Consider the following 17,992-nt stretch of genomic DNA (forward strand, 5'->3'; position numbering starts at 1 on the left):
CCACAATCCCAAACGGATGCACAAAGGGAGAACAACCATGTGCAAAAAAGGTAGTCAGTAAATATTTGAATTGATGAATAGATATATAAATAGCTTTGAACCACTGAGGGAAAGCAAACACTCATTCTGGTAAATAGGCCATCAACAAACATGATTTTTTTTTTTTCTCCTCTGCTCTTGCCTGCCATAGTAAAAACAAGAAACGCAAGCTCCAATGCTTGGCCACTTAGTCATTTGATTATTTCACATCTATTGAGTATATAGTATGCTCCAGAAACCCTACAAGGAAGTGGACCTACAAAACTAATCAAGACAACAAGCCTGCTTTGCAACTTTCATGAGGCCTTGATACTTCCCTTCTTCCATAAAAATTAATTTAGGTCATGAATGGCAGTGACATGGCATCCAGCAGAGTCACTCAGGTAGGCAAGTCACATAAACAAGTTCCCTGGCAGAAGAGAAAACCTTAAACCCAATGTATCAGAAGTTTTGAGATCAACGGGTCTACCACCTCACTCTTCTTCAACCTCACAGCATTGTGAGGGTCCACAAGACACTGCAGAAATAATAAAAACAGTACCTCAGGACAGAAATACAAAAGGAAACATGTGTTTCAAGAAGAAATGGATTTATCCAACGTGGAGGTCTAGAATAGTCACTGACACTGTGGCTGCTGTTTGTCATCAAACAAAAGTATCTTTACAATAAAGGACTTCCAAAACGGCACATGAGAAATTATACATAAAGCAACTTGAATAAACATTCTGTTAAAAAAATGAAATACAGAAAATTTAGATGGACACTTGCATCTCCTAATACATGTAACTCAGTCCGCTTTCTCCTCAAGCTTACCTAACTTCACATACTTATTGAAGTACACATTTTCCAATGTTAGCTATCACTTTACTCTTAATGATCAAATATTACCAGTGCTGAGCTGTTAAAAGCACACAATATCTAGTAAACCATCATAGGTTTCCCATCATGTCACTGTTATTCCAGTTTCTGTTTAGACACAGGAAGATTTATCAGACAGAACTGCTGCTTTTGTGAAGTGGTTTTCCTGAAACTGGATGAGGACCAGTGAAAGGATGACTCCATTTTTTGTTCTTAGCATTCTTAAAATTTTTTCATTCACAAAGTTACTAGAGTGTAACTAGTTTAAAAAGCGTATCCTACACTAAATGATAAAAGTATAGCCAAGGTAAACCAGCTGACTTTGTGCTATTAGAAGTGGGAGTTAACACAAAAGAGTCCAAAAAACTAAAAATAGAAAAGATAAGAAGATGCCGGAGTAGGAGAGCCAGTATTATTGGGTGCCAGAAGAGTTCAGCTAGATAGCTATCAAACCATTCTGAACACCTACAAACTCAAAAGAAGATCAAAGAAAAGAAGAGCAGGAACAGAAAGGTGACCACTTTCTGGAAGGCAGGATGAGCGGAGACGTGAATCCAGGTGTTATACGCGATGATAGACTGTGATGGGGGGAGGGGCCAGCTCCCGGCAAGCAGCGGAGCACAAAATCAGAACTTTTAGAAGTTGGTGCCACTGAGGGACGTCACTCCAGAAGCTAAGGGTGGGGGTGGGGGTTGAGCCCTCGCAGGGACAGTGTGGTCTCTTGACCTGCGGGTTCACAGGAAGACAGGGCTGTCTGAGTGCCGCAGAGCTCCCAGGTATCAGAGCGGGGAAGCCGGCTGCAGAGACGGAGCCCAGGAGGGGGCTCTCAGCTCAGGTTTACCTTGAACTGTGACCCAAGGTGCCGTCAGACCACTGCTCCTCAAGCAAGTGGCAGACCTGGGGAGAACCCGTCCTTCCTTCCCCAGAAGTGGCGCAGGAATCTGCTGGGTTTGCAGAATCCAAACAGGGCTGCGGGCCAGAGACAGAAACGCTCAGCCACAGGCCGAGTGAGCAGAGCATGGCCAGACACCAGGGAGATGAGAGGGACTGTAGTGAGTACGGACCTTTAATAAATAAAGTGGGATAAATAAATGAATAAATAAATAATATGTAGTAAGTGCAAACCCCTACTAAATGAAAAACAGGAACAAATTGCAAACTAACCACATAGCAAGTAAGCCTAGACCATACGCGTGTAGTGGTAAGATTAGCGCGGAGTAACAAGTTGTAAATATTTTAACTTGTGCGAAATATCGTAGACCAAAACGTGTTTGCGACGTGTGCATGTTTTTGGTGTGTAAGCGTAAGAAAAATAAGTGATGTAATGTGTTTCTGAAGGAGACTTAGCACAGTATAGAAAGAGGCATCGGGATGGACTGAGGTGAAGCGAGTTCCCTGCCGGGAGGACGTCATCGCCGGTGCTACCGACGCCCCGACAGTTTCGTTGCCGACCACTCGCTGGCTCTCAGTCTCAACTTCTGCGGTGACCCTCTGTCTAGATTGTGAGGCGACGTCTCCTTCTCCGTGACAACGTCGGCGGACCGGGACCGGGCCACGATAGTGGTGCGGACCTCGTCCCAATAAAGATCAAGTGAGTTACATATATCCATCTCTCTATCTCTTCTTTACACGTTGCGACCTCCTGGCGGGACGCAGGGGTTTTGCTCGCGACAGTGACTGACGGCTTTTTTCTGAGGTCGCACTGAGGGTGGGCCCCAGGTCTCCGCTCCTCTGGCCTGAGACTAGGCGGCCGCCATCTTCATTCCCGTCCTCCACCGCGGTACGGAAAGCGCTCAGGGAACAAAAGCTCCGAGCGCGAACCCGAGCAGATTGCTTAGCCCAGCCCCTGGCAAGGGCAGTCAATTCCACATCCAGCAAAGACAACTGAGAATCAGGGCCACAGGCCCCTCCTGCAGAAGATCAGCAAGAACATCTAGCCAAGACCAAGTCTACTGATCAAAAAAAACTGCAAAATACCAATGCTAGGGGAAAACAGCACATAGAATTCATGGCTTTTTTCCCATGGTCCTTTAATCTTCCAAAATAAATGTTTCTAATTTTATTTTTTTTCTTATTCTATTTTTTCAAAATTTTCCTCTTTCCTATTTTAACCTTTTTTTAAACTATTTTATTTTACCAATACCATTTTAAAAATCTTTTAAATTTTTCATTGTTATAGTCATATTGTATCCCTTCATTATATTTAATCTTATTTTTTGTATACATATAGGTTTTCCTTTCTCTAAAACTTTGGGATACAGTTTTTTTCAACAGATCAAAATATACCCTAAATCTAGTGCATGGCTTTGTTGTAGTCTCTAGCCTGATGACAGTCTTTCCTTTTTTTTTTTTTTTCTTTTTTCAACCAACTTCTTATCACTTCCTTTTCTAGAATATTTTTAAATTTTCATCTTTACAGTTATATTCCAGCCTTTCATCCTGTTTACCCATATTTTTGTATGTATATAAGTTTTTCTTTCTTTACATTTCGGAAGGCAGTTTCTTCTAACAGACCAAACTACAACTAAGATCAAGTGTGTGGCTCTGTTCTACTCATCACTCTATTATATATATAATATACATATATATTATATATATATTTTCTTTCTTTCTTTTTCTCCTTTCTTCTCCCTGGTTTCAGGTCTCTTCCAATTTGGTTAGAGTATATTTGTCTCTTTGGATTTGGTTAGTATGTATTTTTCTGGGGTTGCCACTACCCTTTTAGTATTTTGTTCTCTCATTCATCTATTCTTATATGGACAAAATGACAAAGCAGGAAAACTAACCTCAAAAAAAAAAAAAAAAGAACAAAAGGCAGTACTGATAGCTAGGGACCTAATCAATACCAACATTAGGAACATGGCAGAACTAGAGTTAAGAATGACAATTATAAAGATGCTAGCTGGGCTCAAAAAAAGCATGGAAGATATCAGATAATCTCTTTCTGGAGAAATCAAGTCCTTTTCTGGAGAAAAAAAAAGAACTAAAATCTAACCAAGTTGAAATCAAAAAAGCTGTTAATGAGGTGCAATAAAAAAATGGAGGCTCTTACTGCTAGAATAAAGAGAGAAGAGAGAATGAGTGATATAGAACACCAAATGATGGGGAATAAAGAAGCTTAGAAAAGACAGATAAACAACTACTGGATCACAAGGGGAGAATTCGAGACATAACTGATACCATAAGAAGAAACAATATTAGAATAATTAGGATCCCAGAGAATAAGAAAAAAGAGAGAGAAGGTATATTGGAGCAAATTATATTAGGGAATTTCCCTAATTTGGTGAAGGAAACAAGCATCAAAATCCAGGAGGCAAAGAGAACCCACTCAAAATCAATAAAACTAGGTCCACACCCCATCATTTAATAGTCAAACTTACAAGTCTCAGTGACAAAGAGAAAATCCTGAAAGCAGCTCAGGACAAGAGATCTGAAACATATAATGAAATATTAGATTGACAGCAAACTTCTCCACAGAGACCTGGCAGACCAGAAAGGACTGGCCAGATATATTCAGAAAAAATAGAACCAAGAATACGATATCCCGTTACATTGTCATTGAAAATAGAGGGAGAGATAAAAAGCTTCCAGGACAAACAAAAACTAAAAGAATTTGCAAACACCAAACCAGCAGGAAATATTGAAAGGGGGCCTCTCAGCAAAGAGAGAGCCTTAAAATAACAGACTAGAAAGGAACAGAGACAATATGCAGTTAACAGTCATCTTACAGGCAATACAACAGCACTAAATTCATATCCTTCAATAGTTACCCAGAATGTAAATGGTCTAAATACCCTAAACAAAAGACACAGGGTATCAGAATGGATAAAAAAAAAATAAGACCCATCGATATGCTCTCTAAAAGAAACTCACTTTAGACCCAAAGACACCTCCAGATTTAAAGTGAGGAGGTGGAAAGCAATTCACCATGTTAATGGATAGCAAAAGAAAGCTGAGATGGCAATCCTTACAACAGATAAATTATATTTTAAGACAAAGACTATGATAAGAGATGAGGAAGGACACTATATCATACTTAAAGGGTCTGTCCAACATAAAGCTCTAACAATTTTAAGTATCTATCCCCTTACCATGGGATCAGCCAATTATATAAGCCAATTAATAACAAAATCAAAGGAACACATCAACGATAATACAATAACAGTGGGGGACTTTAACACCCCCTCACTGAAATGGACAGACCATATAAGCAAAAAGATCAACATGGAAACAAAGGCTTTAAATGACACACTGGACCAGGTGGACGTCACGGATGTATTCAGAACATTTCATCCCAAAGCAACAGAATATACATTCTTCTCTAGTGCACATGGAACATTCTCCAGAAAACATCCTGGGTCATAAATCAGGTCCTAACTGGTACTAAAAGACTGAGCTCTTTCCCTGCGTATTTTCAGACCACAACGCTTTGAAACTATAACTCAACCACAAGAAGAAAGTTGGAAGGAATTCAAATACATGGAGGCACTGAGTGTGGTGCATAAACAATGAATCTTGGAACACTGAAAAAATGAAATAAAATTTTGTTTAAAACATAGAGGCTAAAGAGCATCCTATTATAGAATGAATAGGTCAACCAGGAAATTAAGGAAGAATTTTTAAAAATTCATGGAAACAAATGAAACTGAAAACGTAACTGTTCAAAATCTGTAGGACACAGCAAAGGCAGTCCTGAAAGGAAAGTATATAGCAACACAAGCCTTTCTCAAGAAACAAGAAAGGTTTCAAGTGCATAACCTATCCCTACACCTAATGGCTGGAGAAAGAACATCAAAGAAAGTCTAAACCGAGGAGGAGAAGAGAAATAATAAACATCAGAGCAGAAGTCAATAAAATAGAAACTAAAAAAACAGTAGAATAAGTCAATGAAACGAGGAGCTTGTTCTTTCAAAGAATTAATAAGATTGATAAACCCTTCACAAGACTTATCAAAAAGAGAAAGAACCCAAATTAATAAAATCATGAATGAAAGAGGTGAGATCACAACCAACACCAAAGAAATACAAACAATCATAAGAAAATATTATGAGCAACTCTACACAGCAAATTTGACAATCTGGAAGAAAAAGATATATGCCTAGAGACATATAAACTATCAAAACTGAACTAGGAAGAAATAGGAAACCTGAACAGACCCATAACCAATAAGGAGATTGAAGCAGTCATCAAAAATCTCCCAAGAAACAAGAGCCCAGAGCCAGATGGCTTCCCAGGGGAATTCAACCAAACATTTAAAGAAGAATTAATTCCTATCTCCTAAAACTGTTCAAAAAAATATAAGTGGAAAAAAAACTTCCAAACTCATTTTATGAGGCCAGCATTACCTTGATCCCCAAACCAGACCCCATCAAAAAGAAGAAAAATTACAGACCAAGATCCTTGATGAACATGGATGCAAAAGTTCTCACCAAAATACTAGTCCATTTAAAGGATGATTTACCACAACCAAGTGGGATTTATTCCTGGGCTTCAGGGTTGGTTCAACATCTACAAATCAATCAATGTGATACAATACATTAATAAAAGAAAGAACAAGAACCATATGATACTCTCAATAGATGTGAAAAAGCTTTTTGACAAAGTACAGCATCCTTTCTTGATCAAAACTCTTCACAATGTAGGCATAGAGGATACATACCTCAATATCATCAAACCCATCTATGAAAAACCCACACAGAGAATATCATTCTCAATGGGAAAAAAATGAGAGCTTTTCCCCTAAGGTCAGGAAGGGCTGTCCACTATCATCACTGCTATTCAACATAGTACTTACTAGAAGTCCTAGCCTCAGCAATCAGACAACAAAAGGAAATTAAAGGCACTCAAATTGGCAAAGAAGTCAAACTCTCACTCTATGCAGATGATATGATACTTTATGTGGAAAAGCCAAGGAATCCTCTCCAAAACTGCTAGAACTTACACAGGAATTCAGTTGAGTTTCAGGATATAAAAATCAATGCATAGAAATCAGTTGCATTTCTCTACACCAACAACAAGACAGAAGAAAGAGAAATTAAGGAGTCAATCCCATTTACAATTGCACCCAAAACCATAAGATACCTAGGAATAAACCTAACCAAAGAGGCAAAGAATCTGTACGCAGAAAACTACAAAGTACTCATGAAAGAAATTAAGGGAGACACAAAGAAATGGAAAAACGTTCCATGCTCATGGATTGGAAGAACAAATATTGTGAAAATGTCTATGCTCCCTAGAGCAATCTACACGTTTAATGCAATCCCTATCAAAACACTATCCATTTTTTTCAAAGAAATGGAACAAATAATCCTAAAATTTATATGGAACCAGAAAAGACCTCAAATAGCCAGAGGAATGTTGAAAAAGAAAACAAAAGTTGGTGGCATCAGAATTGCAGACTTCTAGCTCTATTACAAAGCTGTCATCATCAAGACAGTATGGTACTGGCACAAAAACAGACACATAGATCAATGGAACAGAATAGAGAGCCCAGAAATGGACCCTCAATGGACCCTCAACTCTATGGTCAACTTATCTTTGACAAAGCAGGAAAGAATGTCCAGTGGAAAAAAGACAGTCTCTTCAACAAATGGTGTTGGAAAAATTGGATAGCCATAAGCAGAAGAATGAAACTGGACCATTTCCTTACACCACACATAGAAATAGACTCAATATGAATGAAAGACCTCAGTGTGAGACAGGAATACATCAAAATCCTTGAGGAGAACACAGGCTGTGACCTCTTTGACCTCAGCCCCAGCAACTTCTTCCTAGAAACATCACCAAAGACAAGGGAAGCAAAGGCAAAAATGAGCTATTGGGACTTCATCAAGATCAAAAGCTTTTGCACAGCAAAGGAAACACTCAACAAAACCAAAAGACAACTGACAGAATGGGAGAAGATATTTGCAAATGACATATCAGATAAAGGGCTGGGATCCAAAATCTATAAAGAACTTACCAACCTCCACATCCAAAGAACAAATAATCCCATCAAGAAATGGGCAGAAGACATGAAGAGACATTTCAGCAAAGAAGACATCCAAATGGCCAACAGGCACATGAAAAAGTGCTCAACATCCCTCGGCATGAGGGAGATACAAATTAAAACCACGGTGAGATACCACCTCATACCAGTCAGAATGGCTAAAATTAACCAGTCAGGAAACAACAGATGTTGGTGAGGATGTGGAGAAAGGGGAACCCTCCTACACTGTTGGTAGGGATGCAAGCTGGTGCAGCCACTCTGGAAAACAGCATGGACGTTCCTCAAAAAGTTGAAAATAGAGCTACCCTACCACCCAGCAATCACACTACTGGGTATTTACCCGAAACATATAAATGTGGTGATCTGAAGGGGCATGTGCACCAGATGTTTATAGCAGGAACGCTCACAATAGCCAAACTATGGAAAGAACCTAGATGTCCATCAACAGATGAATGGATAAAGATGATGTGTATATATATATATATATACACCTATATATAGATGTATATATATATACATCAGCCATCAAAAAAACCTGAAATCTTGCCATCTGCAACAATGTGGATATAACTAGAGGGTATTATGCTTAGTGAAATAAGTCAGTCATAGAAAAACAATTATCATCTGATCTCTCTGATATGAGGAATTTGAGAAGCAGGGTGGGGGGATCATGAAGGGTAGGGAGGGAAAAAATTAAACAAGATGGTACCAGGGAGGGAGACAAACCATAAGAGACTCTTAATCTCAGGAAACAAACTGAGGGTTACTGGGGGGTGGAGGGGTAGGAAGAGGGTGGCTGGATGATGGGCATCAGGGAGGGTATGAGCTATGGTGAGTGCTGTGAATTGTATAAAACTGTACCCCTGAAGCAAATACAGAGACACTGTACACCGACCTGTACTCCTGAGGCAAATAACACATTATATGTTAATTAAAAAAAAAAACCTAAAAATAGAATTACCATATGACCCAGTAAATCCCCTACTAGGTATTTACCCAAACAAAATGAAAACACTAATTCGAAAAGCTACATGGCCCCCTATGTTTCTTTCAACATTATCTAAAACAGCCAGGATATAAACAACCTAAATGTCCATCCATAGATGAATGGATAAAAATGTGAGATACATATCTATGGCAAGATATGCATATATGTATATATACATGTGTGTATATATATATATGTATAAAATATATATATATATATATATATATATTACTCAGCCATAAAAAAAAAGAATGAAATCTTGCCATTTACAACAACATGGATGGATCTAGACGGTATAAAACTAAGCAAATTAAGTCAGTAAGAGATAAACAAATACTATATAATTACATTCATATATGGAATTTAAGAAACAAAACAAAGGAAAAAAGAAACAAACAACAACAACAAAAAAACCCAGCAGATCTTTAAATCTGGTGGTTGCCAGAGGGCAGGCTGATGGGAGGCTGGGTAAAATAGATGAAGGGGATTAAGAGTACAGTTACGATAAGCACTGACTAATGTATAAAATTATTAAATCATTACATTGTATACCTGAAACTAATATAACACTATGTTCATTATACTTAGATAAAAAAAAAATCAGTGGATGCTAAGACTAATGGTTAATGTTTGATGCGATATTTAATTGGTCTCAAAATACTTTCCACAAAATACTAAGTAAAAAGGGGGAAAGAATACTTTTACAAAAGGAACCTAATAGATACTCTTAGTCAAGTGATCAAAGTATAACCTTTAATAAGACAAACTAATATTGGGCACCACCTATTGGAGGGAATGAGAAGACTATCACGTCTGTGATCCTCCTGCCTAAAATAAAAAAGGGTTACCTACATCTAATTATGAAGAAATACCCAATAAACTCAAATTGAAGTACACATCACAAAATAATTGCCCTGTAATTTTATAAAGTGTGAAGGTTCTGAAAGTCAAGAGAAGAGTGAGGAATGTCCACTTTGAAGAAGACTAAGGAGACACAGCAAGTAAATGCTTTAAGTGATCCCAGACTTGGCGAAACTTGAATGATGTCTTCACAGCAAGTGGTAATAACGTAGCCGTGTTATCTTGCTGATTTTGATGGCTCTATTATCATTATGTAGAAGGATGCCCTGTGTGGAAGAACTATACACCAAAATATTGGCGGGAGGGGTGTGGGGACAGAGCATCAGTGCCAGCAAATTCCCCTCAATTGATTCCAGAGAAAAATTATTATTCTATTCTTGCAAGTTTTCTGTTTGAAATTATTGCAATATAAGAAGATAAAATTAAATTGAAAATCCAACTTTTAGGAGTAAAGCCAAGGACTACAGAACTTGTAACCCAAGTGGTGTGTTTCCTGAAGAACACGGGCTTCTAGAGGTTTATAACATGTCTTAAACGAAGTATTTTTTTTCTGACATAAAAATATGGTTTCCGCATGCAAAGCGAATGTATGGTTGGAAAAGAGAGGACTCTGGTCCCCCCGGGTGGGAGGAGAAAGAGGAAGTAGTGACTGTGAGCAGCGAGGAGCTTCTGCAGTTTTAGCATTGTTTCCTGACCAAGGCGCTGGGTGCATGAGGGGTCATCCTTATGCATTCCCTCAAGGTCTATGCTAAAGCTTTGTGCTCTTTTCCCTATGCATGTTATACTTCAATAAAATTTAAATTTAAATTTAAAAAATTAAAGTTAATTAAAATTAAAAATCATAATTAAGGAGGACACGTATGGCATGGAGCACTGGTGTGGTACATAGACAATGAATCTTGGAACACTGAAAAATAAAATCAAATTTAAAATAATAATAATAAAAAACAATGAATCTTGGAACACTGAAAAATAAAATCAAATTTAAAATAATAATAATAATAATAACAATAATAAATAAAATAAATTAATATTAAAAATTAAGATTTTAATTCTAATTTTAAAAATAGTCCTGAATCTTAAAAAAGAATCCCACAAACCACCATAAATGCTAGACATGGCAACTTCGTGGGAGCTGCAGGTCACCCCCGCGGATCCACAGCGGAAATCTGCAGGTCAAAGAAATTCCGCGAGGCCCGCGGAAGCCGCAACAGTCGGCGGCGGCGGCGACGACGACGACGACGACGACGACGACGACGAGCGAACACAGCGGGACCCGCCCCCGCGCTGCCAGCCGCGCCGCCATCTGCACCCGCCGCCGCCGCCGCGCCGGGTTCTCCCACCGCCTGGTTCCCGCCTTCCTCGACCGCGCGAGGGAAGGGCCGCGCCTTCAGCCGGGTCCACTGGAAGGGGACCTGGTCGCGGCGGAGACTCCAGGGACGCCGCGCGGTCAGGAGCCCGGCTCCGGAGGCCCCGCGCCGCGGTGCGGACAACGCCGCGGCCGGACTCGCGGGGACGGAGGCGGGAACGCACCGGCCGTGGCCCGCGCGCGACAGGGACGCGCCGCCGAGCCGAGCGTCCCCCGCCCCAGCCGCGTCGCTCCCGCCTGGAAACCCCGGCGCCCGCGGTCGGGAAACGCGGCCCGTGCGAGCGCTTGGACCCCTCGACCCACACGGTGGTCCTGCCTCCTCTGACCGCTTCTCAGACGGCACCCTTGGGACCTGGTTGGAATGTGGGGTCCAGGAGCATCCGGGTGGCTCAGTTGGTTGAGCAGCTGCCTTCGGCTCAGGCCATGATCCCGGAGTCACAGGATCGAGTCCCGCATCGGGCTCCCAGCTCGCTGGGGAGTCACAGGATCGAGTCCCGCATCGGGCTCCCAGCTCGCCAGGGAGTCACAGGATCGAGTCCCGCATCGGGCTCCCAGCTCGCTGGGGAGTCACAGGATCGAGTCCCGCATCGGGCTCCCAGCTCGGCGGGGAGTCTGCTTCTCCCTCTGACCCTCTCCCTGCCCTCCCCCCAAGCTCGCTCTCTCGCTCTCTCAAATGGATAAATAAAATCAGAAAAGAAAAGAAATGTGGGTTCAAATCCAGGGCGGCGACCTAGCGTTTCCAACTGCTCTCTGGCCTCGCCTGGTCAGCCAGGCGTTAAGGACGAACCTTCGCTTCATCTGTTCGCTTCCCCTTTGCCGGAAAGACTCGATCTGTGAAGACTGAGCGCAGGAGGAATTGCGCTTCCTGCGGTGACGCGCTCAAAGCCTGGCCGTGAGGCCGACAGCGGGGTGTGCGCGGGGTGTGCGCGGGGTGTGCGCCGGGTGTGCAACGGGTGTGCGCCGGGTGTGCGCGGGGTGTGCGCCGGGTGTGCGTGCACGGTGCCTCGTCCCCCGCGTGCGCGCTCGTCTCCACGACACCCTTCTTGGCCGTGGAACCTCCAGTCCTGGGTTGAGACCACAGCTCTGGTCCTTACAAGTTAGGGGACGAGGGTGGCGAACAATGCCACTTTCTCTGACCTCTTTGCTCACCAGTAAGAACAAAATGATACTGCGTTCTTTGTTCTTTTTGTATTAAATAAAATGTAGTGTGGGCAGTTGGTTTTATATAACTAAGCAATGTGAACATGCCGTTAGGGCATAAAAAGGAACCCTGAGAATGGGGGAGGGTGGAGGGTGGGGAAGAGGCCTCTGGACTGATAATAATAGTCATGACAGCAGCACATGCGACTGTGACTCACTGAGGGACAAGCCTTGGGCTTCAGCCTTCCAGGCTTGACTTACCTCGTTCTCTCTGTATAACCACATCATGAGGTACATATTGCCCCATTTTGCAGACTAGAAAACTGAGGGCACAAGAGGCTATCTGTGGCCAAGAAAGTACAATTGTTAAGGGGTAAAGCAGAGGCAGAATTGAAAGCCCAGTCTGAGCCCAAATGCTAAGTACCAAAATGATTTCCAGAATCATCTGTTTATCATATTCACCTGGATGGCTCAAAAAGATGCCAGGTTCCTGGGCCCAAGCCAAGACCCACAAGGGTAATTATTACAGAGCCTGACACCAGTCCACACATGTGATTTCAGGGACCACTCTGAAATGTGCTGTCTTCCTCTAATCATGTGAGGGGACATTCAAAATATGTCTATTGTTGGTATAGAGACCCCAGTGACACTTTGACAGTCACAAGCATGTCTAAGTGACCCCAACTGGTGCTGGGTGTTGCAGTCAGGTGGTGAGAATCAGAGACAGGGAGAGAAGGTCAGAAAAGGCCTCGTGGAGTCATGACCAGGTCGCTAATCTGCTCATCAGTGAATACCAAGGCATCCAAATGTCCATCACTTCCCTCTGGCTGCCAATGAGAAGACTCTGCTGCTCCTTGGAACTGGGCCTTCGCCTCGGATTTGCTTGAAGCATCCAGAGTTCAATCCCAGATTCCCAGGACTGGCCACAGTGGGATGGAGCCCACTGTCCTGAAAACCAAGGCATAGCAGCCCCAGCAGGGAGACATCACCCAGGCTGGTATAGTCCTTGAGCTGTTTTTCTCTTCACAAAGATCTCTAATGTTTCTTTCTTTGACAGGAAGGACCTCGGGGAAGTCCCTCTGAATTCTGCCTGTTGACACTGATCTACTTTGGCCCTCTGACTTGTGTGGGTCCTGAAGACCAGAGGGGATCTCACTTTCTATTTGCCCAGGGTCAAAACAAGAGAGGAAAACCTCCACCTACCTCAGTCTACTGTAGGCCCAAACTGAAAGTGATGACATTCACCACCACCTTCAGGTCCTTCTTTGACAGACTACAGGTAGAAGGTGGGAGCTCAATCCAGGAGACCCGAGTTTTAGCTGCGGTTCTTGATTACCAGTGGTTTTACCCCAGTTATGATGACAAGAAAATGATTTACCATATCCTCACCCTGGTTTCTGAATCCAGAATATAAGAAAGTGTTTTCAAGTAATTTCCAAAATCCTGTAGTATATAAACTCCATAAGAATGTCTTAAACACAACAAGTTAAAAAGCAATAACCTTGGAAAATACTAATACATTGACCTTATGTCCCTAGAAGTACATCATTAAGAAGCTGAAAATGCAAAGCAGGGGGTAGGTGAACACATTTGCAATATATGTTATCAAGCAAATACCAGGCATGTGTCAGAAGATCCATGCATTGAGGATACATAAAGAATTGCTAGAAGTCAATTAAAAAAAAAAAAAAAAAAAAGACTAACAACCAGTGTTTTTCAGAAACAGGCAAAAAGCTTAAACAGCCACTTGACCAAACAGGATATCCAAATGGCTAGTATACATAGGAAAGTGTTCAGCGCCATTAGTTATCATGGAAATACAAGTTAAAACTACAATGTGATACTGTGATGTCCAGTCAAAATGGTCACAACATATAAGGCCAACAATAAGTATAGGCAAGCATGTGAACCAACGGTAAGTCTCCTATACTGCTGGCAAATGTGTAAATTGGTACAATCACCTGGGAAACTATCTGGTAATACCTCCTAAAATTATGTATTTTTTCTATGACCTAGAAATTCCACTCTTGATCTACACCTAAAGAAATGACTGCTTATATCTGCCAAAACATAAACAGTAAAGTACATACCAACATTATTTAATAGTGCCAAACCAGAAACAGCCCAGACGTCCCTCAACGGTAAAATGGATAAATTATGCTAAAATCCATAAAATAGAATACCATGTAGTGTGAAAATGAATAAACCAAGACTATATAAAATGACTTGGATGAATTTCACAGACATAACATTGAGCAGAAAAGCCAGATCCATAGTGTATGAGTTCATCTAAATGGCTGTCGAAAAAAGGTAAGATTTCTGTCTATGGTAATGAAAGTCAGATGAGTGATCAGCTCTGCATAGAGGACTGCCAAGAGTGTAAGGGAGCCTTCTGGGCTGCTAGAGATGTCCCATAGCTCCATCTTGGTGGTGGTTCCACAGGTGTATAAATATGGAAAATTCATTGAGCCATACATTTAAAATTCATGCATCTTACATGTAAGTTAAAGTTCAATTTTTAAAAAGATTTTATTTATTTATTTGACACAGAGAGAGAGAGAGAGCAAGCATAAGCAGGGAGAGCTGCAGAGGGAGAAGAAGCAGGCTCCCCATTAGCAGGGGGAGCCAGCCATGAGGCTCAATCCCAGGACCCTGGGTTCATGACCTGAGCCAAAGGCAGACACTTAGCTAACCAAGCCACCCAGGCATCCCAGTTATAGTTCAAATTTTTTTAAAGATTTTATTTATTTATTTGTTTGTTTATTTATTTATTTATTTGACAGATCACAAGTAGGCAGAGAGGCAGGCAGAGAGAGAGAGGGGAGGAAGCAGGCTCCCTGCTGAGCAGAGAGCCCAATGGGGGACTCGATCTCAGGACACTGGGATCATGACCTGAGCGGAAGGCAGAGGCTTTAAGCCACTAAGCCACCCAGGTGCCCCTATAGTTCAATTTTTTTAAGTGCCAGCCTTCTTAGGTCATATATCTATCCCTGGATCAGTCACTGTGGCCAAGGAATTACAATGATTGGCGTGGACCTGGGTCAAGTGTTTCCTTTCTAGAGCATAAATGGACAGAGAAGGGTCCCTGAAAAGGGAATGAGGAAGTATTTCTGGAAGAGGAGGCAGACGACGGATTTCCCACAGTCAGGAAGGAACCGGCCCTCACCATGAATCAGGAAACCTAGTCCTCAGGAAGACAGAGAGAAAGAAAGACTACAGAGAGACACTGGCAGAGCAACCCCGCTCCTGGCTTTCCAGTTTCTGGTTCTTGGTCCTATGAGCGGAGCTACACTCTCTATTTGGGGGCTCTGTAAGAATCCTTATCCGTGGAGCAGCTTTTCATGCCTGTTGGCCATCTGGCATTTTGAATCTCTCTGTTTTGTTTGGGAGAGCTCCCCCACCTTGTGGATCTCGATGGGAGCACTGTCAGTGCTGCAAATGCCAAATGCTCGGTTTTCCAGCCTTCCTCGCAGCTAGAATGTAGCAGATGGGTAATGTAGGCTCTGCCAAAGGATAGCCCTGCTCCTGAACTATGGGGTACGGGGACCACAGGCACATTCATTCTGCGAGATGGCCCACCATCTTGCTCGTTCAGTCCAGTCCTGGAGGTGTCAGAGCGTCAGGCAGCAGCGGCCAGTGTCCTGTGGTGTGGCTCTGTGGTCCTCGCACACCCTTCTACACAGGTGTCTACCGAGACCCCACACTGCACCTCCTGTCTTCCTGACTGGATTCAGTATCCTTTTCATAGCTCCTTTTCAGTCTCAGTCAACCAGACTTAGTTTATGCTCCTTGCCACAGGGTGGCTTAAACAAGAGAAATTTGTTTTCTCACAATTCTGGAAGCAAGAAGTCCAAGATCAAGGTGCTGTGAACTTCAGTTTCTGGTGAGCCTCTCTTCCTGGCTTCCAGCCGGGTCCTACCTGCTGTGTTTTTATGGCCTTCCCTCTGTGGAGTCTCTTCCTCTTCTTAGAAGGACACCAGTCCTATCAGATTACAGCTCCGCCCTTAGGAGCTCATTCAACCTTACTTGCCTCCTTAGAGGCCCAATCTCCGAAAGAGTCACATCGGGGGTCACGTCTCCAATATATGAATGGGGGGGGGCACAATTCAGTCAATAACAGGTATTTCCCCTATAGTAGAAGAGGTTAATACCGTTGCGCAAGGTCTAAGTAAAACCTTTGTGCTCTCCAGTCTCGATAAGGAGAGAAAGTATGAAATCCTAGAAATGCAAGCTTGCAAAGCACTGGAAAAAACTACGCGGACATAGTCAGACGTAAACAAAAATGGGGAGAACATGTGTGACTGTCCAAAGGTCAGCCCCAAAGCCAGGGGCTGGAGGAGCCAGATCCACCCACTAGAGCTTGGCCAAGCTCCGGCTGAGTCCATGACTGACATACTCTCCCGGACTCTCATCATTCTGAGTCCTCTGTGTAGGTCTTAACTCTTCAGCTGCTTCTGGACTGCGGACAAGAACGCCCTCGTTGAACAAACGTTAGTCAAGCTCTGACCCCTCTTCTCCAGCCGGCCTCCCTTGCCAGCTGAGCCCAGCTTTAGTGTGCAGAGCCTTGGCCCCCAGGGCAGGGATGGGGGGTTTCTCTGTACCTAGTATCCATCATCTCCATTGTCATTCCAGCCAAAACACGGCTTCATTTCTTCAATGACATTACAAAGGTTCTTTTTAAGACATGCACATCGCTGGTGGGAGGTAAGTACCCTCAGTGCCCATTTTGTGAAATATCTTTTAATCATCCAGGCACGGAGATTGTGCTACTTTTTTAAAAGGTTTTATTTATTTATTTGACAGAGAGAGAGAGAGAGAGAGAGAGATCACAAGTAGGCAGAGCAGCAAGCACAGAAAGAGGGGGAAGCAGGCTCCCGCTGAGCAGAGAGCCCGATGCGGGGCTGAATCCCAGGACCCTGAGGTCACGTCTGGAGCTGAAGGCTGAAGCCCAACCCATGAGCCCCCCAGGTGCTCCAACCCTGTGTTATTATCTCTGCTTTACTGGTGGGGCAAAGCGTTTACCTGGGGCACCATTTCCCACATTGTGATCCACAGAATGGTAATAATAACACTAAGAGAGAAGGATCATGTAATTAAAAATACTTCTGTGGCCGGATATGCTCGAGGAAGAAGGCAAGGGAGGAACATGTCCATAAGCATAGACTCGGGAATCACACAGACCTGGGTTTGAGGCCAGGCTCTGCCAACACTTAGCCATGCAGTTTGAGCAAGGAATAGCCTTACTTGCTTCACCCATAAAATGGGAGTGATGACACCTGTTTCAGAAGTTTGTTGTGAGCATTAATGTTATGAAGGAATAAAGCTCTCAGCGCAGAAAGTCCTCAGTAAATTCGAGCTCTTACTGACATTGTGGCAGGTTAAGTATTGACATCGAAACCATCTCTTCATTCTTTTTAGGGAGAGATCCATTTCACATAGAAATACACTCAGAGGGGCACTTGGGTGGCTCGGTCGTTAAGCATCTGCTCAGGTCATGATCCCCGGGTCTTGGGATCAAGTCCCTCATCAGACTCCCTGCTTGGTGGGAAGCCTGTTTTTCCCTCTCCCACTCCCCCTGCTTGTGTTCCCTCTCTCGCTGTGTCTCTCTCTGTCAAATAAATAAATAAAATCTTGAAAAAAAACAAATACACCCTGATATACCATTTGGAGAGTGCACAGAGACGAGACTCTGAAGTTATAGGACAGGAGGAGCCAGGACCCAAACCTGGAAAATCAAGTCACAAAAACC

The 17,992-nt window shown here is 42.8% G+C and overlaps 1 pseudogene; it reads left to right on the top strand.

Moving 5' to 3' along the window:
- Positions 1 to 383: 383 nt before the first annotated feature.
- On the top strand, positions 384 to 875 carry LOC123393242 (annotated as a pseudogene).
- The last annotated feature ends 17,117 nt before the right edge of the window (positions 876 to 17,992 follow it).

This window comes from Mustela putorius, unplaced genomic scaffold (assembly GCF_011764305.1).
Source record: "Mustela putorius furo isolate JIRA1106 unplaced genomic scaffold, ASM1176430v1.1 tig00000785_pilon_pilon_pilon, whole genome shotgun sequence".
Taxonomy (NCBI): domain Eukaryota; kingdom Metazoa; phylum Chordata; class Mammalia; order Carnivora; family Mustelidae; genus Mustela; species Mustela putorius.